The sequence below is a fragment of the Molossus molossus genome, unplaced genomic scaffold (genome assembly GCF_014108415.1).
Source record: "Molossus molossus isolate mMolMol1 unplaced genomic scaffold, mMolMol1.p scaffold_m16_p_8, whole genome shotgun sequence".
Lineage (NCBI taxonomy): Eukaryota > Metazoa > Chordata > Mammalia > Chiroptera > Molossidae > Molossus > Molossus molossus.
The window spans coordinates 59,790,291-59,815,281 of record NW_023425402.1 but is presented as its reverse complement, the minus strand read 5'-3'; positions in this window follow the sequence as shown (position 1 = coordinate 59,815,281).

Below are 24,991 nucleotides of genomic sequence, written 5' to 3'. Positions count from 1 at the left end.
TCACTTTCAGATTTGGGTATTTCCCTTGGCAAGCCTAGGTGTGTCTGATTCCAGTCCTGACTCCTTCCACTGCAGAACATTCTTCTACGTGTATTTATTTATTTATCGAATTTATTGGGGTAACATTGGTTAATAAAATTATATAGGTTTCAGGTCTACAATTCTATAATACAACATCTGTATGTTGTATCAAGTCAAGTTTCCTTCTATCACCAATTTATCCCCACTTTACCCCCTTCTACCTCCCTCCAGTCCCCCTTTTCCTCTGGCAATCATCATACTGTTGCCTGTGTCCATGAGTCTTTCTCTCTTTACTTTGCTTAATCCCTTCACACTTCTCCCCAGCCACTAACCCATCCCTTCTGACAGCTGTCAATCTGTTCTCTGTATCCATAGACTATCTCCACTTTTTTTGTTAGTTTATTTTGATCATTAGATTCTACATGCAAGTATAATCATATGTACTTGTTTTTCTCTAACTGGCTTATTTCACTTAGAGAATACTCTCCAGGTCCATCCATGCGGTTGTGAAAAGTAAGGTTTCCTTCTTTTTTTATGAATGAGTAGTATCCCATTGTGTAAATATACCACAGCTTTTTTATCCACTCATCTATTGATGGGCACTTGGGCTGCTTCCAAATCTTGGCTATTGTAAATAATGCTGCAGTGAAGATAAGGGTGTTATATTTCTCAAATTAAGGTTTTGGGTGTCTTTGGATATATTCTCAAAAATGGAATTTCTAGGTCATAAAGCAGCCAACATCATACTCCATGGACAAAAACTACACGCATGTTCCTTAATGTCAGGAAGAAGACAAGGATGTTCAGTTTCACCACTCTTATTCAACATAGTACCAGATGTTTTGTCCACAACAATCAGACAAGAAGAAGAAATAAAAGGCATTCAAATAGGAAAGGAAGAAGTAAAACTGTCATTATTTGCAGATGACATGATACTGTATATAGAGAACCCTAAAAATTTCATTAAAAAAACTACTAGAACTAATAAATGAATTCTGTAAAGTAGCAGGACACAAAATAATACCCAGAAATCAGTTGCATTTTTTTTTTTTTTTTTTTATCCTCACCCGAGGATATTTTTCCATTTTTTGTACAGATAGAGTGGGAGGGAGAGAGAGAGAGAGAAACATCGACGTGAAGGGACACATCGAGTGGCTGCCACCCGCACGACCAACCAGGGCCGGGGACAAACTGCAACCGAAGTACGTGCCCTTAGCGGGAACCGAACCCGGGTCTCTCCGGACCGCAGGCCGACGCTCTAACCGCTGAGCCAAACTGGCCAGGGCTCAGTTGCATTTTTATACACCGATAACAAACTCTCAGGAAGAGAAATTAAGAAAACAGTCCCATTCACAATTGCTTCAAAAAGGATAAACTACCTAGAAATAAATATAACCAAGGATGTAAAAAACCTGTACTCAGAAAAGTATAAGACACTAAAGAAAAAAATTGAAGTAGCTACAGAAAAGTGGAAGCATGTACCATGTTCATGGATTGGAAAAATGAACATAATTAAAATGTCCATATTACCCAAAGCAATCTATAAATTCAATGCAGTTCCTTTCAAGATAACAATGGCATATTTTACAGAAGTATAACAAATATTCTAAAACTTTATATGGACCTACAAAAGACCCTGAGTACACACACCGATCTTATAATTAAAAATGTTGTAGTAGCCACATTAAAATGTTAAGAAGAAATAGGTAAGGGAGATGTTGGCCAGAGCGTACAAACTTCCAGTTAAATGGTGAATACATTCTGAGGATCTAATGTGCAGCATGTGACTATAGTTAACACTGTTACATACCTGAAAGTTGTTAAGAGAGTCTGTCTTAAATGTTCTTATCATAAAAAACCGGCTGTAATTTTGTGAGGTGATGAATGTGTTAACTAACCTGATTGTAGTAATCATTCCACAGTATACATTTTCTAAATCATCAGGCTGGAAACTTTAAACATATACAATATCATTTGTCAATTATATGCCAACAGAGCTGTAAAAAAATTAAATAAAGAGTATAATTCATTATATTAATACATTTTATTTAACCTAATATGTCAAGATATTATTATTGCACTAGCCACATTTCAAGTGTTCAATAGCCACATGTGCCTAGTGGCTACCCTGTTGGATATAGAGTATATCAGAGTGACCTAGAAGTTTTGTTTTAACACAGCTTGTTAGTTCTGTCTGGGTTTCTGAACAGTAGGCCTTGGGTGAGGCCTGACAATCTGCAGGACTAACAGATTTTGAAGTGATTCTTTTGCTTTTGAATTTGCTATCGCACCACAAGAGCCACTGCTTTGGAGCATTGTTTATTTTAATGTTTACTGTTTACTGTTTATTGAAATCACTTAGGAAGGTTTTAACATGCTGCTACCTGGATCCGACTCCTAGAAATTTTGACTTAATTTGGGTGAAAGGAGGCCTTGGCTTGGGTTTTTAAAAAGATTCTCAGGTGATTTGTTAAACTTTTCATTTTTAAAGAATTATAGATTCACAGAAGTTGCAAAAAAAAAAAAAAATACAAAGGACAGTGTACCATTTACAAAGTTTCCTTCAGTATTAACATCTCCCCAAATGACTGTACAAGATTAAAACCGTGAAACTGACACCAGTACAATCCACAGAGCATAATAAGATGTGACTAATTTTACATGCACTCATTCGTGTGTGTGTGTGTGTGTGTTTCAATGGGATTTTATTCCACAGGTAGTTTAATATAGCCACCACCATAATCCACAAACAGGAGTGTTGCATCGCCACAAAGATCCCACATGCTCCTTTTTTGCAGTTCCGCTCACCTCCTCTCTCCAGCATTCCTAAACCTTAGCAACCATTAATATCTTATCCATCTCTATCATTTTGTAATTTCAAGAATGTTATACAAATGGAATCATATACAGTATGTGCCGTTTTGAAACTGGCCATTTTCACTCAGCATAAGTTCATCCAAGCTGTTGAGAATGTTAACAGTTCGTTCTTTTCATTGATGAGAAGCATCCCATTGTATGAATTTACCACAGTTTATTTACTCATGCACCCATTGAAGGACATTTGGATTGTTTCCAGATTTTGATCACTATAAATAAAGCTATGAACCTTGATGTACAGGCTTTTATATCACCATAAGTTTTTATTTCTCTGATATAATACCCAAGAGTGCAACTGCTGGGTCACAGGGTAAGCACACGTTTAGTTGTGTATGAAATTGAATCTGCTATACTCATTTTCAGTGTGGCTGTACCACATTACATTATCTTTTTGATTATTTTTATTGGTCCTAGAGAGAGAGAGAGAAACATCTATTGGTTGCCTCCTGCACGCACCCTAATTAGGTATCAAACACACAACCTGGGCATGTGCCCTGACCGGGAATCAAACCCACCATCTCTTGGTGTACAGGATGACTCTCCAACTAATGGAGCCACATTGGCCAGGGCTCATACATTGCTGATTCTGATCAGCAATGTATGAGTGATCCAGTTTTCTGCATCTTTGTCACATTTGGCATTATCACCATTTCTTTCTTAGCCACTCATTTAAGTAAGTAGTAATATCTCATTTTGTAACTTGCATTTCATTAATGGTTAATGATATTGAATATGTTCCTTTGTGCTTATTTGCCATATTTTTATCCTCTTCAGTGAAATACCTATTCATATCATTTTCCCCCTATTTTCTAATTAGATTGTTTTGTTTTTGTATATTGAATTTTGAGAGGGGTGTGTGTGTGTGTGTGTGTGTGTGTGTGTGTATGTTTATGTATTCTAGATGCAAGACCTTTTATGGATATGTGGTTTACAAAACGTATCTCCTAGTTTGTGGCTTATTTCATTCTCTTCACAAGGTCTTTCATAGAGAAAAATTTTAAATTTTGTTGAGCTCCAACTTGTCAATTTTTTTCTGTTATGAATTATACTTTTGTTGTCAAGCCTAAAATCTCTTTGCTTGCCCTATGCTTAAAACTTCCCCCCAAGGTTCTTTACTAAATATTTGGTAGTTTTAAATTTTACATCTGTGGTGCTTTTGAGTTAATGTTTTTGCATGAGATATGACATTTAGGTTAAAGTTAATTTATTTGGACCCATGCTTCAATTGCTCCAGCACCATTTGTTCAAAACACTTTCCCGGGAAAGTTTGAAAACCACTGTGAACTTCGGCAGATTGATACGTTTGCATCTACCTCCCCCTTCTGGCTCATTCTACAAGTCATTAATTAGTATGTTGCAATCATCTCACGTTCCATACTTCCTAACACACACAGAGTATGGCTAATCTGAGTATACTGCGTTGAGGTTTAGATTTATCAATACATTCCTTCACTTTTCTTCTCCACCTCCCTTTCTTTCTTCTTTTCCTTTTATTTTCCTCCCTCATCTTTCTTTTACTCTCCCATTCTGTCCTTTTCACAGCAAGACTAGGTTGCATGTACTGAGGATACAGCAATGAACAAATTATTCTTGTCTTCATGGAACTTATACTCTGCGAGGTTAAGGCAAGTGATGTGAAAAGCTCAAAATAGTACAGATTCGGAGACTAATAAGTTTTGCAAACTAGTGAATGTTGGTAACATTATAAAGTTCATTAAAAGAGAAAACTACTGTAAGTCAAGATGTAAGCCAAGTCCCTTTTCAGGAAGTGTGCACACACACACAAAGATGTCTTATAATAGGATCTTTATCATCAGTGTTTGTATTGAAATGGAGTGTTTCTGAAAACAAGCAGCAGTGTTGTTCTAGTAAGAGGCTGAACTAACTCTGAAAAGGACTGGTCTCTCTCTCTCTCTCTCTCTCTCTATATATATATATATATACACACACACACACACACACACACACACATATGTATATATATATAGATATATATTGACATGGAGAACAATTTTCTATATATCCATATTTAAATATGAAGCAGGTACAAGAACACATTCAAGGGCTGAATCTGGGACATGCTTAAGGAGAGTACATATTTTTGTAATATGAATCTAGTTTTATTCTTTAATGCTCAGTTATCCTCATAATAGACTATATTAAGCATGTACTTGTTGATCACTATTTTCAAAATGTAATTGAACAAATTAAGAAGCAAAAAAGGCCAAAAGGTAGCCCACTAAAATAAAAAATTGACATAAAAGTGAATACATATTGTGATTGATTGCATTAAGTCAAATTCCTATCCTAACTCAGCCCTTCTTGACATTCAAATGCCACTGACAAAACTCACTTTGCATCTGCCAGGACAAGGCTGAAGTTCCTTGCAAGAAAAATATCTTAAAAGGAAGACTGTAAAGCCCAAGTTTCCAATAGAGTTCCCTGTCAGAGTTTGATAGAGCAAGATCCTTTTAATTTATTGCACAGACTTACGCCTTGGTAGAAGTCCATTTTGCAGTTGGGTTTTATACATGCATCTGCAATTGGCCAGAAAGACATACTCCTTATGCCCGCAGCAGGTTAACCTGTTCTGTACAACCAAAGAGCTGCCCATCAATAAATTCTGTATGTTGCAGATCCCACAGTCTATAAGTCATTTTTAATAACCTTGTCTGAATTTGGATGATCAGGTGAATGTAGTTGCAAAATGCTGTAACTATATCATTGTCTTTCATAGACAAATAGACTTCACTGGCAGGAAAAAGAATTATTCAATCTACTAATGACTTGCCATGTGTACTATCTGGACAATCTGGGAAATATGTCTGTTTTAATGTCATGTTTCCCAGCAGGAGATCTTTATTGGTTTATGGTTTTTGGTGTAAATTTCTTGGTATTATGTTTATTCGATGGTTATCTCAGTTCTGTGTATGTTTTTGTATAACCCTGTCTCTGTCTTGTCGTATCATCACATAACCTCACATAGTGCTCCTTAAATTTTCTGAGCACTTGTTCTATTCCGTGTTTTCATTATACAGAAGCTGATGATGAATTTTCTTTTTCATTTCACCATTTACATTCATTCATTTTTTTTTTCAAAGGTTTTCAATAACTATAGCTTCAATAACTCAGGCCAAAGTTCCAAGACCATACTGTTAAAAAAAATTGTATGAAAGGAAAAAACAATTGATAGTGCCTGTTCACTAACTGAATGTGATTTTTGTAATAAGTCCAGCTCTGTGTCCCAGGCATATATCTTCAAAACAAATATTATTCAGGAAACACTATCAAAAAGGTTATTGTTTTCAATGTTGAAAGATACATAATAATACATGCATGCATATCTAGGGTCAAATCCCAGCCCCATACTTACTTGCTTTGTGATTTAGGGCATGTCTCTTCTAGCTGTTGAATATAATAAGTTTCCTCATTTGTCTAAAGGACATAAAAATATGTATCTCTCAAAGTAATTGTAACAACCTGAAATGATGAATGTAACTCATGGAACACAATATTTTGCAGTCAAATTTTATAAAAGTTGTCTTTTAGCAAAAAGATTAGGCCAGTACATAAATATGAATACTTACTAGACTAATTGATATGAAGAACAATTTTCTAAATGGGCCCAGATTCTGACTCTATCAGAATCTCAAGCATCCCAAATTAGTGCCTCATTCTCTCCAGTCTCCCCTGTTTCTTGCTTGGAACTAGTTATAAATCTTTGCCATGCTGGAACCCCTAATGTATCTATGGTAGGTTTGAGGAGCCCCAATCCCTGAATCCTTCTATGGAATGGACACTGGATTGATCTGTACCATTCTGCCCAAAACTTCTAGGACCCCGGTACAACAGACTTATCTAAATGGTGTTAGTGCTTAGAAGGGTGAGAACATCCTGTGTTTCTGCTCCTGGCCTGTGCTTAATGAATTATTTTCTTCTTCTTGCCAATTCAAATTTCTAGTGGCCTCTCCTCAGTCTCTATCTTCTGCTGTGACGATTCGCAAACTACCCTTCTATTTCAGAAGGATTTACCTTGTATTTTATTTCATTGTAAATTGTTTTTTAAATAAGATAAAAATCACATGAGTCACCACAGCCAATTAAATAATGTCAAGATCTATGAAGAAATGTTGAGCCCTGGCCGGTTTGGCTCAGCGGTTAGAGCATCGGCCTGTGGTACAGAGAGACCGGGTTCGGTTCCCGCTAAGGGCACGTACCTCGGTTGCAGTTTGTCCCCGGCCCTGGTTGGTCGTGCGGGTGGCAGCCACTCGATGTGTCCCTTTCATGTCGATGTTTCTCTCTCTCTCTCTTCCTCTCTCTCCCTCCCGCTCTATCTGAACAAACAAACAAACAAACAAACAAAAATAGAAAAATGTCCTTGGGTGAGGATGAAAAAAAAAAGAAATGTTGATAATTTCTCAATACCTTTACTTACCTCCCAAATGTCAATGCAATACCATATAAATATGCTAACATTTGGGGGTGTTTCTAACCACAGCCTTATCCATCCTTCTGCAATCATATGGTCACTTTTCTTAGGTTTATGAAATTGTTTTAACAAAAGTCATAACATCTGAGCCTGTAACTGTTTTTTTTTTTTTTTTTTTCATTTAATAATACATTAAAGGATTCTCTTCCATAAATAAAAATTGCTCTTCTAATATTTTAATTTATATTTAAAATGTAAACTTTAAATGCATTTCAAAATTAATTTTGCATATGGTGAGAGATTGGGCTCCACCTTTATTTTTTCATGGGTGTCTAGCTGCTTAAACAGCTACCCAATGTTGTGAATTGTCATATATATGTAATCTACTTCTGAAATCTCTATTCTGTTTCACTTAATTATTTATCCTTATCAGAAGGTGTTTTTAAAAATTTATTTTTAGAGACAGAGGGAGGGAGGGAGAGACACACACACACACACACACACAGAGAAGAGAGAGAGAGAGAGAGAGAGAGACATCGATGTGAGAGAGAAACATTGATCAGTTGTTTTCCGTATTCACCCCAACTAGGGACTGAACCCACAACCTACATATGGACTCTGGCCAGGAGTCGACCCCACAACCTTTTGGTGTACAGGATGATGACCTAATCAACTGAGCCATCCTTCCAGGGTTAGCTGATTTATTTTTATCTTCCCATGCCCAACACAGATTTTTATTACAAAATGTCTTAGAGCAAGCATTTTTAGTATTTAGGAAAGCTAGTATTTTTTTAAAGAATATTTTTCTCACTCAATATTCTTTTTAAAAAAATTTTGTTACCTCTTCATAGACACTTATTATTATATAAATTTTTTTACATTTTACCACATTAAAAATTGTGTTGAGCCCTGGCCGGTTTGGCTCAGCGGTTGGAGTGTTGGCCTATGGACCAGAGAGTCCTGGGTTCAGTTCCCGCTAAGGGCACGTACCTCGGTTGCAGTTTGTTCCCGGCCCCAGTTGGGGTCATGTAGGTGGCAACCAGTTGATGTGTCTCTCTCACATTGATATTTCTCTCTCTCTTTTCCTCCCTCTCTCCCTCCAGTTTTATCTGAAAGATGAATGCAAAAAAATGTCCTTGGGTGAGAATAATAAAAAAAAAAAAAATTGTGTTGAATTGGTGACTGAATTAAAATTAAACTAATTAAAATAATATAAAACATTCTTATCCAGAGAAAAGTATATTTCTGCCATTGTCCAGATTTTGCCTTATTTCTTTTAACAATATTTTATGATTTCCTTCACATAAGTGCCATACTTATAAGAATTATTCCTGAATTTTGTAATTTTCAAAATTGTCCTTGGGATATCAATTTTTAGCCCTATTTTTTAACTTGTTATTGGGGATTGTCTATGGACCTTTGCATATTGTTTTGATATATACCCAATTTATTGAATTCTATTTTTTTTTCTTTATTGATTTTAGAGAGATAGAAACATTGATGAGAAAGAACATCAGTCAGCCACCTCCTGCATGCCTCACCCTGGAGATTTGGTCCACAACCTAGGCATGTGCCCCAACTGGGAATCAAACCAGTAATCTTGTGGTGGATGGGGCGACAATCAACCACTGAGCAACACTGCCAGGCTTGAGTTTTATTTTTAATTCTACACTATAGTATCTCTTGGATTTTGGGGGTATATATCATACATAATGTATATAAATATACTTTTATTTCTCCAATATTTAAAAAGTTTCTCTTCTAGTTCCAATTGCATTAACTAAACTGTCCAAAGTAATTATCATAACAATATCTTGTTTTTGACTTCTGTGTTATGGTTTTAACATTTACCATTCACTGTAATGGTAGGTTTTGGTAAATATCTGTTAGCAATGTTTGTCAGGTTAAATCATTTCCTTCTATTTCTGTTATAATTAGAGATTTTATATGTAATGTTTATTGAACTGTATTGGACTTTGTATAATCACATGAATTTTTTATTAAATAGATATCCTGATTTTGATCCTTCCCTATTTAGCCTTTGTGTATCATATTTTTGTCTGTTTCTTTGTTCACTTTTAGTTTTATGAAAGTGAAGTTCATGTAACATTTTTTAGGTCAATGCACTGGTATGCAGTACTTTTACAATGTCCTGCAACTCTCACCTTTATCTAGTTTTACAACCTTTTAGTCACCCAAAAGGAAACCCTTAAGCAGTTCCTCTCCATTCTCATTCTTCCCTCTCCCACCCACAGACACCAATCTCTTCTGTCTCTCTGCATGCGTTTGACCTATTCTGTGTATTTCCCATAGATAGAATTATTCAATATGTGTTGTTTTGTGACTGATTTCTCTCACTTAGCATAATTTTTTTAAAGATTCAATCCAGTTGTAGCATGTGTCAGGACTTCATTATGTTTTATGGCTGACTAATATTCCATTGTATACCACAATTTGTTTATCCATTCATCCTTTTGTTGGATTTTTACCTTTTAACTATTATAAACAGTGTACTATGAACATGCCTGAATATATACTCATTTAAGTACCTATTTTTATTTCTCTTGGGTATATATTGAGTGGATTTGCTGGGTTGGATGACATTTTATATTTAACTTTTTGAGGAATTCTCAAACTGTTTCCATAATACCTGAATCCCATTTTACATTTCCACTAGCAACGTTTGGCAGTTTACTTTCTCTAGTAGGTTACACTCTCCAGTCTTAAAGTTGAATCATTTAATACCTTTCTTGTAAGTTATCATGGAGAGGAATCACTAAGTTACCTTCTGCTCGAGCATGAGTAGGCCTCCCTCTGCTTACTTGCCTCTTTTACATGAAGAAGAAAGTTTTTTGTTCCATCAGCCTACATTAGAGATAGAAGAAGAGAGGAGAGATACCCAACTTTATTTAGATACAGACAGGACACAGTATCATCCATCCATCCATCAGTGTCTTTGAGAATTCTGATCTGCCCTGGCCAGTTTGGCTCAGCAGTTAGAGCCTGCGGCCCAGAGAGACCTGGGTTCGGTTCCTGCTAAGGGCACATACCTCAGCTGTAGTTTGCCCCTGGCCCTGGACCATTCGGGAGGTGTCCCTTTCATGTTGATGTTTCTCTCTCTCTCTCTCTCTCTCTCTCTCTCTCTCTCTCTCTCTCTCTCCCTCCCACTCTATTTGAACAAAAAATGGAAAAATGTCCTCAGGTGATGATTAAAAAAAAAAGAATTCTGATCTATCCTTTCTCATCAAGAAAGAGTAATTATCTTGCTAGACTCATTTCCATTCTGAGCAGAAAGTTAGTACAAACATTTATTTTGTTTCAGATTCTTATATTTTTACTTTCCCCACTTCTAGCTCACTCTCTTATCTTATTTCTTAAAAGGATTCATACCTTTCTTTTAACATCCACATCTTAAAAATAAAATAGAGTTTGAGAGAATATATATAGATGTAAGTGTAATGATTTCTTAATTTTCTTAAATAATTTAAGAAAACTGTCAGTAGCTCATGCCTCTAATTATTTTCTTTTAAAGCAACAATGCATTTCTAACTTAGTAACTCAGATTTAGATTGCCCTCCTCCCACTCCCTTACCCTCCAAGTTAGTGGTAATTGCAGGAACATTTATTTAATATATACCACCAGGTAAAGTTCATATTTAAACAACTGCCTGTATGGGAGAGCATAATTGCCAATGATATATCAGATAAGGGGTTAATTTCCAATATATAGAGAGTGCTCATATATCTCAACAAAAGGAAGACAAAGAACCCAAATAAAAATGGACAGAGGAACTAAATAGACACCTCTCCAAACAGGACATACAAATGGCTAAGAGACATATGAAGAAATGCTCAACATCACTAATCATCAGAGAGATGCAAATTAAAACAACAATCAGGTATCACCTCACACCTGTCAGAATGGCCGCCATCAACAAAGCATCAAACAACAAGTGTTGGCGAGGGTGTGGAGAACAGGGGACTCTAGTATACTGCTGGTGGGAATGCAGACTGGTGCAGCCACTATGGAAAACAATATGGTGTTACTCAAAAAATTAAAAATTGAACTTCCATTTGACCCAGTGATCCCACTTCTAGGAATATACCCTAAGAAGCCTGAAACACCAATCAGAAAGAATATATGTACCCTCATGTTTATAGCAGCACTATTTACAATAACTAAGACCTGGAAACAGCCCAAATGTCCACCAGTAAACGGATGGATAAAAAAGCAGTGGTACATATACACAATGGAGTACTATGCAGCTGTAAGAAAGAAAGATCTCTTATTCTTTGAGACAACATGGAGGGTCCTGGAAAATATTAACCTAAGGGAAACAAGCCAAACAGAGAAAGACAAGTATCATATGATCTCACTTATTTGTGGACTATAATTAACATAACAGTCTGAGGAATGGGGTAATCCCAGAGACGTGGAAGTGGGATACAGACAGACAATCCCCAGAAGAGGGGGTGGTGGGGGAGAGATAAACCACAGAACTTATATGCATGTATGCATGAACAATGGACATGGACAACAAAGCTGAGGACAGGGCGGGGAGGGAGGGGGAGGGGGGAAGTCAGTGGAGGGAAAAGGAGAAACAACTGTAATAAAAATAAATTAATTAATTAAAAAATAATAATAATAAAATTATGTGTGCATAAAAAAAAAACAACTGCATACTAGAGAAATTCAAAGGAAGACTTGAATTTAAACAGAGTTTATAAAATGACAAACACTGTCCCATGTTACTTTGGGGTGTATGAGACTTCCCTTTGCTGTAAGATTTTGTTGCTATTTATCACAATGTGCATGCACTTGTGTCTCCTTTGAGTTAAATGAAATCTTCAAAAAGAATTCTACATGGTTAAAGCCCAATTTGAGAAAACAAGGCTAATCAAATAGTGCTTTGCAGAGTTTTAATAAGAAGCTCTTTGAAACATAATAATTTTATTAGTTGAAATCAAAGTTATGCTACTTCCAGCATTAGGTAAAACTAATATATAATAATAAGAGTTGGATCAATGTAAACTTGCAAATTGCATGAACTATTTAATGCGATCCAAAAAAGCAAATTCCAACCCATTATCAGACATGAAGAGAAATAAATGAAGGAAAACTGAATGATTAAATGCTTTCATCTGGAAATTTGATTTCAATATTCAGAAACTCTACAATTCTGTTAATTCATCATGGTCTTTGTTTATTACTAATAAATTAGTGTGCTGATGGAAAGAATTCATTACCCTATCTGCACACTTCACTAGTTGCAGGTCATTTATTTCTGTGTTATCTGGTGAGACTAAAACAGCTGTAATTACATTGTTAAACATTGATTAATAAGCAACTCTCATCACTTATAAAAGAAACATGTAAAATGTGTATTCTTTCAAGTAGTTAGCTTAAAGTTTTACTTTCCCCTTGGGAATAAAGAATTTCAGAATACCATTAATATCTTCCTGAGCAAACTCGATTTGCTTTTGCAGCTGCTTCCAGTCACACCTATGAAACCCGATTACCAAAAAGAATTTAGTTACACTAAAGAAACTCATCGTAGCCACAAAATAATATTAACTCCCTGAAATTAACGTTGAAAACATAATTTTTAGTTATTTTTCTTTAATTTAATGTTAAAAGTGTACCCAATCAAAGCTGCGTTTTTATTTCCTCTATTCTGATGAACACATCCATTGCGGTTTGGAATTCAAATATTTTACAGATTGGCAGTACTTCAGCCAGAAGCATATTAAAAAAACTCTGTAGTTACTGTTTATTAGGTTTGCAGTATAATCAAGTTGATTTAAGTGTTACCAGAACATTATTACATGTCAGATATTTTGATTATCATTAACAGTACACAAGCAGACTCTCTCTGACACACGAGCAAATTATACAATTTCCTTTCCATCAATACCATAGCACATAAAGTGGTAATTTAAGAAACGGCTTTCTGGTGGATGTTTTAAGCATAACCCAACTGAATTCATGACTTCTTAATAAAGTGCCTTTTGTGCTGTCAAAAACTCATCTTGAAATTTGAGGTGCTGTGTGTAGTCTCTTGTGCCTTTGTCACTGAACTAACTGCTGCCACTAATTTTCTCACACTCATATGTGAGTGTCAGGATCTTTAAAGAGGTAGCTGCCATTTTTAGGCAGGGTGGTAGTGGGGCAGGAGCTGAGGTGAGACTTACAGGATCTAATCCCAGTTCTGTTGCTCAAAAGTGACTTGGAGAAGTGACCTAAACTCTCTTATTATGAGAATGAAAGGAGATAATTCCAAAATGTGGCCAGCACAGTGCATTTGACTTACAGTAGAAATATATTAAAATATCTAAGCAGAGTCATCAGTCATCCAACTGCTTAGATTTTTAAGACTTCCAGTACAGTCTTTCTGTTTCTCAAATATCTCAACTAACAGCTGGCCTCTGATACAGTTATACACATCTCATTTAATTCAAATATTAGAATTAAAATGTTTAGAATGAAAATATTTGTAAAGATGAGTATTGAGATAAAAATATACAACACATAAAAAAGACAGGAAGTGATTGGGGGGGGGGGGACTCTGGATGAGGACAGAGTCATGGCGATCGGAGAACTAAGGCACCAAGAAGGGGACTGAGTGGCTGGGTAAAAAAGGACAGGACAAATGGGAACAGGTCCAGGTCACGTGTGCAATGGCATGACCCTACCTACTTACTCCCCGGGGAAAGCTGTTATCATCCAACTAGCAACTCAGCGTCGAAAACAGGAACCACATACTTTAGGATGCTCCAGTACACATAACAGAAGCCAACAAGAGCATTTGTTGGAAGGATTTTTGGAGTTTATGTAATTGTCGAGAAGCTGGACGGCTAGATTAGGGAAATGGATTGAATTAAAGGCTTTCCACTAGGAAGAGTATAGAAATGTTTTTAGTAAGAGTAGCCTGGTAAGGCAGCTACTGCCGCTGCTAAGAAAATGACCAGAGCTTTATCTCTAGAATAAATCCAAACTCCGTGGTCAATATTGCTTACTTCCTCCAAATTTAGAGTCCCGGGAGGACACATTTCTATTTTGCCATCTTAGGTCCAGAGACTGTTCTTAGTGGACCGAGGGCTTCAAGAGGAAATGTCGGCTCCTCTGGCTTCATAGTCAAAGCAGCAGGAGCACTTTTACCCACTTCACCACAGAGACAATAACAATAGCAATTCCCTCAAAATAAGAAATGACGTTGGATGCTATTTAGAAAAACCCAACAAACCATGAGGCTATCGTACCTGTCTTATGCGTGAATCTTCCAAACAGTGAGAGAGGTAAAATCAATCATTTCTATTGTTGATAGAAGATCCATCTCATTGTTTGAAGAAAATGCAGTAAAGCAGGGTCTGGGCAACTTGCTGAAGGAAAACATTTATTTTCTTTGTGGAGGATGTGCTAGACGTGTCTGTTTGCCCCTTCTCTGCTCTGTGCTAGGGAAGGCTGAATTTTATGGACATGTCAACTGGTCTCCCTTGTCTTCTGATTGGTTTAGAAAGAGAGAGAAAAGGCCAGATATTGGAGATATGGAGGACAAAGAGTGTGAAATATATCTTCTCCTAGCCCCTTTCCTGTCAGTCTTCATTCTGGTTGGCTGTAGCTATTTTTCTCTTAAAGACACAGGTCCTGTCCTGTCCTTTTCCTACAGTTACATGTTTACCTGGGTTCTAGTAAATATTTCCTCTCTGTATTAACTCTGGCCTGGGTCTTCTTTACACTGCCATGAGCTGTCCCATTCTTAATTGTTTTCCTTTAACTGTGATGAAGCCTCTGTACAATAGTTTCTTCCATTGATTGTCTTCACCAATAGTCTTTTGAGTATGCCATTGGTTTCCTGCCATAGACTGACTGATACAGGTGAGGGGCAAGACAGGTCATTTGCTCTGAATGGACTTATTACTGTTACACAAATGTATTTGTTAGTATTTGGGTGAGAAAATAATCTGTAAAATCTTGGGCATATACATGATTTTACTAATGCATTTTTTTCCATTCCTATAAAATTAAGATAAATCAGTTTCAATATCAAGTAAAAAAATACACTGTAGTTTTGTCTTTTTTTTAACCCTCATCCAAGGACATTTTTGTATTTTTATCTTCAGATAGAGCGGGAGGGAGAGACAGAGGAAGAGAGAGAGAAAAACATTGATATGAGAGAGACACATCAACTGGCTGCCACCCACACAACCCCTACCAGGACTGGGGACAAACTGCAGCCATGGACAAACTGCAGCCGAGGTATGTGCCCTTAGTGGGAACCGAACCTGAGACTCTCTGGTCCGTGGGCCAACACTCTTAACTTCTGAGCCAAACCAGCCAAGGCACACTTCAGTCTTACCTTGAAGTTGGTTTATTTCAAGTCCTATCTCTCCTCATATTAAAATAATGTTCTAGAATAAAGTATGAGTTGTTGTTCACTTTACCAATCCCTCTTTTTGTGTGATATGTGTATCCTGAAAATACAATTTATTTAAATTCAAGTTTAAGAATTCATTTATAATTTGGTATATTAATTTCTACTTTTTCCACAAACTTAAATATAAAATAATTTAAAAATTGTTTTTGAATGCATTTATGTGCTCTATCATAGATTAAACTTTTCAAAAACACAAAAATTCATGTACTAAAAGAATGTTTTGGACTACTTGTATCTTTTTTCTCACGTTTCATTCCCCTAAAGTGTACTACAATCTAATCCCTGTTGAAATAACAATAATCTTCATGGCTTTTTCTGTGTGTGGTTTTATTTAGTACTTTATACAGCATAAGTTTTGTTCATCCCTAGCCAATTGTGTGTGTGTTTGTGTGTGTGTTTGCTTAGTACTAACTTTAAAATGAATAATTATGTTTTTGCAAAATGTATTTTTATTATAGAAAAATAGTTCAAAATTATGTAGATTGAAGTTGAAAACCATTTATATTTTAAGAAAATGTTCTATTTAGTGGAATTATTTATTCAAGTGATTAAGTCAAATTAAGATGCATTAGAGTATTTCATAGGGTACATACAGTTTAAAAAATTTTTCATGGAAATTTTGTCCTTAAAACATATGAAACCTGGAAGATGGCATTGGGCAGGATCAGAGGGAGGATGGATGTGTGAGAGAGTGAGCGAGTGTGTGAGAGAGTGTGAGTGAATGTGAAGGTGGACAGCCAAACCTGAGCAGTGCAGAGCCTTGGAGCAGAAAGTTCCTGTGCTGTGCATGGAGCAGCCGGCTACCTCGGTAAGCGGCCCTTCAGGGCGCTTCTCCCTGTATTGCAGGGAGGTCCCACCATTTTGGAAGATCCCAGCAACCTGAGCCCATCAGTACATCTGGCACCATAGGACCAGTGGACACTCTGTGTCAACACAGACAAGTGCACAGTAGTGGAGCTCCCAAGGTGCTGGTCACGGAAGCCACAGACAGCCAGGAGCCCAGCACCATCCCCCATAATAGCAGCACAAGCAGAGTGGAGATATACCCTCAGCAACAGAGGCTGGGGAGCAGATATCCATCCCCAGGCAACAGGAGCACAGACCAGCAGCTGAGACCCATCCCCAAAAACTACAGCATAAGCTGAGCAGGAGTTGAGTCCCACAGGGCAGCAGCACTCCCTAGTCGACAGCGGCAGGACCCAGGCCTCCACAGATGTCTGTGCGGTCCAGCAGTTCACAAGAGCAGTGGGAAGCCAGAGCCCGAGAGAGACTGGTACGATCCAGCTGCCCGCCTGCAGGAACCGCAGGGTGCGGGGGAACCAGAGAGGCCTGTGTGACCCAGCAGGGACTGTGTCACCTAGTCACCCACAGGACCTCTGGGGTGCTGAAGCACCAGAGAGGCCAGATTTCAGGTTATACTACAAAGCCACTGTACTCAAAACAGCCTGGTACTGGCACAAGAACAGACACATAGACCAATGGAACAGAACAGAGAACCCAGAAATGGACCCAAGGCAATATGCTCAATTAATATTTGACAAAGATGGCAAGAGCATACAGTAGGGTAAGACAACCTCTTTAATGAATGTTGTTGGGAAAATTGGACAGCTACATGCAAAAAAAATGAAACTAGATCATCGACTTACACCATACACAAGAAGAAACTCAAAATGGATAAAAGACTTAAAGGTGGCTCATGAATTCATAAAAATCCTAGAAAAAAATGTAGGCAACAAAAATTTAGACATCATACGCAGCAGAATTTTCACTGATACATCACCTAAAGCAACAGAAACAGAAGAGAAAATGAACACATGGGACTACATCAAACTCAAAAGCTTCTGCACAGCAAAAGATACAATCATCAAAATGAAAAAGCAACCCACTGTATGGGAGAGCATAATCCCCAGAAGAGAAGGTGGTGGGGAGAGATAAACCACAGAACTTATATGCATGTATGCATGAACAATAGACATGGACAGCAAAGCTGGGGACAGGGCGGGGAGGGAGGGGGACAGAGGAATCAGTGGGGGGAAAAGGAGAAACATCTGTAACAAAAATAAATTATTTAATTACAAAAGAAACAAAAAACTTTTTAGTTCAAAAAAAAGGAAAAAAACAAATTAAACCTAATTGTAAGCTTTCTGTGGATAGCAATTAAAATCCACATTAAGAAGGATATTAGCAATTTAGTTCCAGTAACAAAAATATTTTACATATTTTTAAAAGGTGAAATAAATACATAATTAATAGTTATATAATTATAAAATATTAATTTTTTTAGAAAACGAAATAGAGAATAATTTAGCATTCTGATCATAGATTCTTTGTGTAGCCGTTTGATTCCTAAGCAAATTGTTCTAATTATTATTCCATATTATTAATATACAAATACATACTGGAACTTTGCTAAAACGCTGTACTAGAGTTTTCTGGTGTGAGACTACCTTTAGTGAGATAATTTTTAGAACTTATTGGCATTTTACTGAATACTCCTCCTCCAGGTGATGCCAAATAGACTTGCTTCTTCCTTAGTGTGTCCTATAGGAAAGAGCATTGCAGTGAAGTCTTCACACATAGTTCTTTAAGATTCAATCTTTTGTATTTAAAGTAAACTTTAAAATACATTTTAATAAGGGACATACTCTAAAGTGAAAATATAGCTTCGAATCCTCTATTTTATATTAAAATTTGTCCCTACATTTCTCATTTCTTTAACCTGTTTCTTTCATTTTTCATGTGAAATCATTTTCACATATTGTAGCCCCTTCTATACCCCCTTTAACTTTCCCAAATGATTGACCACCTTCCACAATCTCAAGGTTGGTGACTCAGGCTTGTTATTTTCCTGTAAGTATGGCTCATGTGGGGAATTGATTGAACTCTTCATGAAGTCGGGTTTGGGCCGGGGGTACTTTCACATACTGCAGACTTTTTCATGGCACTGGTAATCATGTGTTTTGGGCAACACATCAGCTTCCTAAGAGCAGCACAAGTCTTTGAAAATACTAACCCATGATCTGACATTCTGATGAATGTGATCTCGAAGTCCATCTATAAGATGGAATCCAGGTGACTATCAATCATTCGGTGCAGTCTGGGTACAAATATGAACTAACAAGAAACTTGAAGAACCAACATATTGAATCAGTCACAACCAGAGAAATCTTATTGGCTCCTGGCCCCGAATTCTGCCAGTCACTGAGACCTGATGTTAAATCTCTTTCTACCTAAACCATTTTTACCATGCTCTTTGACAGCACTTACCTCAGTTCTCTTTACTCCACTATCCCAAAATCCAATACAGGACTGAATCTACTTGTACATATCTTGTACACCTTCATATTTCTTGTTTTGAGACCATCTGACTTATGAAAGAATTACTAAGCAGTTTAAGACACCAATCAAAAGACAGTCAGCCCCTTTCTTGGCTCTTCTAGCCAGAGGCTCTGGGCCAGAGACTTCAGAAGCAAACTTGGTTTTATCCCTAGGGGTTCAGTTCCTAGAACAGGGCTAATTAATAATTCAGTTCCTTTTACCCTGTCCTCTTTTGTATTCCTTTCTAGAAGTACAAAAGGTTGCTTCTAAACACCCACCTACTAAATGGGTCCTTATTTCCCACCTACAGACCTATTTCTGAACGGTAACTTTTTTTCATCCTAAATTTCCTGGGCCATCAACCAGATTATAGCTGTGCTCTGCCTTCCTGCTGGGATCTAACACCTGCTCCTGCAAGCCCTCTTTTAACTTTTGTCTGAATCCAAATTGAGTTTATGACATTCTTTGCACATTGTTCATGGCTCATACTACCTCCCACACCCCTCCCCCTTTCAAGTACACTTTGTAGTTAGTCTTACAATAAATCTAACTATTGAATCCTAAAAACATAGTGTTCTCACCTGTTCTGCTCTGGTGGGTTCAGAATAAGGTCCACGTGACCTCATCCTTTCCACTCTTGTTCCTCTGATTGTAGCTCCACATCTCATACCCTAGTTCAGTCTATGAATGTCCCTCCGCACTACGATAGCATACTCTGCTGTTCTGTTTCCTGAGCTCTCTACTTCTGTAACCAGCTTGCTTATCATAGCTCTGAAATAGTCAGAAGACTGCCAATGTAATCAACTATAGATTTATTGTTACTCCTCAGATAGACTGTAATGGTAATTTCTGTAATCATTAGAGGTTGTTTCACACTTTTTCATTTTCTTCCAGCTTCTAAGAACACGTTTGCGCCTATTTACATTCCACCCACTTCCCCATCCCCCCACCCCGTCTCTGAGCAAATAAAGCGCATTACTTTTGTTAAGAAAACAATGTCTCCTTTCTCTCCTCAAATTTCTCACAATGAGCTCTTTCCCATTTTTCTTTTGTCTAACAGAAAAGAATGCCTGGCCAACATTTACAAACACAACTTCTTTAATATTCTTCAGTTTTCACAATTATATTTCTTGATGTAGTCCTCACTCCTTAATTTTCAATCACTTCGTCTTGGTCATCAGAAAGGCTGAAACATTTTCTTTCTTTGCCCCTCATACTCCTTGAGCTCCTATGGAATCTCCTTTTTATCCTTCACCAATGAGAGGGACTATATATAGTTTTCACTCACTCTTAACATTTTACCTCTCATTTACTTAAAATATTATTTTTCTCAATGTATTATAGTTTGTACATAAACAAGTCTATATACTTATTTAAAGTAAATTCTACAATGAACATTCATGTGCCCCCCCCCCCAACCCCCCGGGTTAAGAAATAGATTATGACTAATACAATTGAATGGGCTTCTGGTAATTGCCATTTTTCATTGCATCCTAGAAGTAATTACTACTTTAAATTTTGTAATAATCATTTTCTTTATTGTTTTTCTTTATGGCTTTATGTGTGTATCCCTAATTTATATATTATTTATATTAATACATTAGTCACAATTCTCTTCCATCTCGACAGGTACCCCTCTGGTGTAGTTTCAGAGCCCTTGTGCTTATATCTGTCATAGAATGTATCACATTTACTTCCTGCCAGTCTTTAAACTATGAGCTCTGTACATTTTATTTCTTTTTTTTCTCAGAACTTAATCAATCCCAAGAACATAGTGAACATTCAACAAATATGAGTTAAATAAATTAATAAAAAAAGAAATTGGGGGCACAACCTCATTGTAGGCTCAGAGTTCCTGTATTTTCATATTAAAACATTTAAGTAGATGAACACATTTTTTGAGTAAAAATATCCAATCCAAGGATTAAAACAAAAAGCATGTTCTAGTTAAATTTCTCTTGTAATCCCAGTTCTGTCACTAATTGACTGCCACTTTGGGCCATTTACTTAACCTCTTGGTCCTCTGTTACCTAATCTATAAAATGAGGTTGGACTAAATGATCTCCAAGGTCCTTTCCAGCTGTGAAATTCTATGATTGTCATCAATGATTGTCTAAATAAAAAATTCAATGAAGAAGAACTCTTAATCCCTAAGCATTATCATTAAATTGAGATTTTAATTTTTCAAAGAGCAATTATTTTATATACACAGCAGGGAAAGAAAGTGCTCACATATCTTCCTTTATAGCCATCATTCAGCTTCATCAACACAGTCACTTTTACATAATGTAAATAGAGTTTTCCTAGTCAAACATGGGGACTTCTGTTCCTTTGAAGGGGTGTCACTGAGAGATCTGTTTTTTATTTAATTGGCAAATTCATTACCTACCTTAGAATAGATGTCACTTGTTTCATCTTAGTCCAATGAAATATGCTAGGCTCTTCCCCAAAATCTAGTTAGACCCTCTAGACTGTACCTGTTAGGTGACTAGCCTGGGAGAATATCGTAGATCTTCAACTATTGACCTTGGCCTTCATGTGCTCCTGGACTTTCCCAAACTCATTTCCACCTCCTAAGCCATGTTCCTCTTTCTTAATCTTCTGGTTTTTCCTCCCCACTGCTTCTCTGTCTTCCCTCTTATGCTTAGATTTCATGGAAAGACTTCTGGGTAATATCCTTTGCCTAACTGGCCACATAGGACTTTTTCCCCCATAAACCTTTCCATTAAGAGAAAGTCTTCATTCACTACATTACTGCTACAAGGTCAGACTCTGGATACACAATGTAATCACAGTTAATGAAAATAGTTAAAATATAAAAAGTAATACATGGTCATTGTAAATTTCTAAACAGTTTTATTATGGTGTAAATGACATACAATAAATGTTAGTATATAAAGTGTACATTTTGATAAGTTGATATTTGTATACACTTGTCAATTTGTCAATAGGATCAAGGTAATGAACATAACTTTTGTTCCCTAAATTAATCTCATAACCCTTTGTTATTCCTATTCTCCACCCTCCCCACACTCCTGTCATTCTCTTCTTCCCAGTCCCCAGGTGCCACTCATTTGCTTTATGAAACCATATATTATCTTGAATTTTTATATAAATTGAATCAGAAAAATGCATGCTTTTTTTTGTCTGGCTTCTTTTACTTAGCACATTATTTTGAGACCCATCCACATTGTTGCAGGTATCAGTAATTCCTCTCTGTTGCTGGGTAGTAATCTATTGGGTGGAATTACCATAGTTAGTTTATCTATCGATATGTTGAACAATGAGGTGATTCTAGTTTTGGGCTATTACAAATAAAGTTGCTATTCACATTTGTATTCAAGTCTTTGTACAGACATATTGTTACCGGAGAAAGACCCATTTGGAAATAGGTTCTTGCAGTGTGGTAGGAAAAGCATTTCAGGAACATTTGCGAAGGAGGATTTGATCAATAGTGGTAAGATGCATTAATATGCTCTTGAAAAGGCTGCCGCATTTGATGAGGTGCTCCCCAGGGGGTCCAGTAGCAAAGGCTGGTTGATATTGTCAATCTTCCCCCAGATACACCACAGCAAGTGTCTCATCCATGACCAGGTGGTTCAGCTCCTTCTTGCAGTAGAAGAAGTTTAGCTTCTTGGGCTGCAGGCCCACACTTGCACCCACCAGGCCTAGAAGGGTCAAGGCCCAAAGCTGCAATGCCATCACCCTCAGCACCTGAGGATCTGGCAGTCCAGCTCAGTCCTTGCTTGGGCTGACAACATTCTTAGTTGGGTTACCTTGGGCAAATTACTTAACTTCTCTATGCTTCATTCCCACATTTGTGCATCTGCTGCCAAGGGTGATGGCACTCAGGCCTCAATCAGCACTGCACTCTGTCCTGCTCCGCTGCCGCCCAGAGGCGGACCTTCTTTCAACCTCCCCATAGTTCCTTGGGTTTTGAGAAAGAGCAGGCTTTCTTTCAAACTTCCCAATCTCATTCCTGGCTCTCCTGGGCCTGTGCTGGTGCCTTCAACCTATTCAGTTCCTTTCCTAGATTTTCCGAGGTTTTGTGACATTATTCTATCTGGCCTTTTTCTCCAGATTTTCCCAGGGTAGTCTCCTCCCCTTTATGGCCACCATTTTGGCTTCTAGTGAGCATGCATTCAGTAGCTTAGCAAAATGACTTATCCCTCCTGCCTCCCCACAGTTAATCTGGGGGAGGTGTTGGTTGTTCCCTGGATGATTGTGAAACTGCTCCTTCCTAGTTAATCTGGCTTAATTGGATGTTTGCTCCCTTCCTTTTTGTTAATAACTAACTGCCTACTGTAACAATATGATTTCGTTTGGGAGAGAGGGGTGGTAAATACCAGGAGCACTATCTCTGGATTATTTAGTATTTTAAGAGACTGTCAATCTGTTTTCTAGAGTGATTGTACCATTTTGCCAGCAGCAGTGTGTGAAAGTTCAGTTCCTTCACATCCTCTCAGTACTTGATATAGTCAGTCTTTTTAATTAAATTACTGTATTAGACATGGCATGGTACCTCACTATGTGGTCGTTGTGTACTGGATATTTAAATTTTAGTAATAAAAAGACAACCCAATAAAAAGGTGGAAAAGGTTTGAATAGACACTCTCTAAAAAGATATGAAATGATGCTCATTAGTCATTAAGTAAATGCAAATTATTGTCTGTATTTTGATTCATATAAAAATCAATTAACATCTGGCGTGGCTCAGTTGAGCATTGACCCATGCACCAAAAGGTTGCCAGTTCGACTCCCAGTCAGGACACATGCCTAGATTGTGGGCTTGATCCCCAGTGGGGGGCATACAGGAGGCAGTCAATCAATGTTCTCTCTTACCAATGTCTCTCTCTCTCTCTCCCTCTCACTTCCTCTCTCTCTAAAACCAATAAAGGGAAAAAAAAATGAAAAGAATCAATTAACATGAACTACAATGAACAAAACTCCCTACTATTTTCTTATCTGGTTGAACATAGTTAATATCATATTGCATATGCATTTTTAATCCCATATTTGCCCTGATGCCTGATGCACTGTGGAAGAATTTAGTGCGTAAATATTTGTTTCAGATTTTGAACTTGTTAAGGATTATAAAGAATAAAATTACTGGGTATATCAATACATATTTTCAAATTGTTTCCAATAAGCATTGTACTATGTACACACTTCTGTCAATGAATGAGATTTCCTCTCTTCCAAAACTTGTGTAATTATTAATATTAAAATTTTAAGAAATATATTTGTTGAGAAATTGATTTTTATTTTAACTAAAATGCCTTTCATTACTCTTGATAGTCAACCTTACTTATATAATTATTACCTGATTTTTTTTAATGAATCTTCTCATATTCTATACTCATTTATCTATTCTTAATTTTTTCTTTAATTGCTTGAGTGAACTTTATGTATGAAAGTCATTAAATCCTTGTTTAGTGCAAATATTTCTTTAATTTATCTTTTAATAATGTTTATGATATTCTTGACATTCAGTTTTACATTTTTACGTTGCCAGTATATTAATTGTATCCTTCATGGTTTTTTACAATGACTTTAAATGTAGAAAATTATAATTATTTGTCTTTTTTTTAATTATAAAAAATTTAATTATAATTTTTAAATTATAATTATCTGTCTGGTTTTTTATAGCTTGATATTTTATATTTAAATTTTTAATGTGATATATTTTGGCATGTAGTATAAACAAAGGATCTTAATTGATATTTTTCTATTAGTTGACCATTTGTAAGAGATAATCGGCTAATTATTTTTTTCTTATCCTTCCTAAGTTTTCTTTATCACATATTCCTTTATGTAAAGTAATTCCTTTATGTGTATTTCCCCAAAATTGATTTCTGCTTTTCTGTTTAGGAATGTTACAATTATTTTTTTCAAATTAAGATAAGATCTC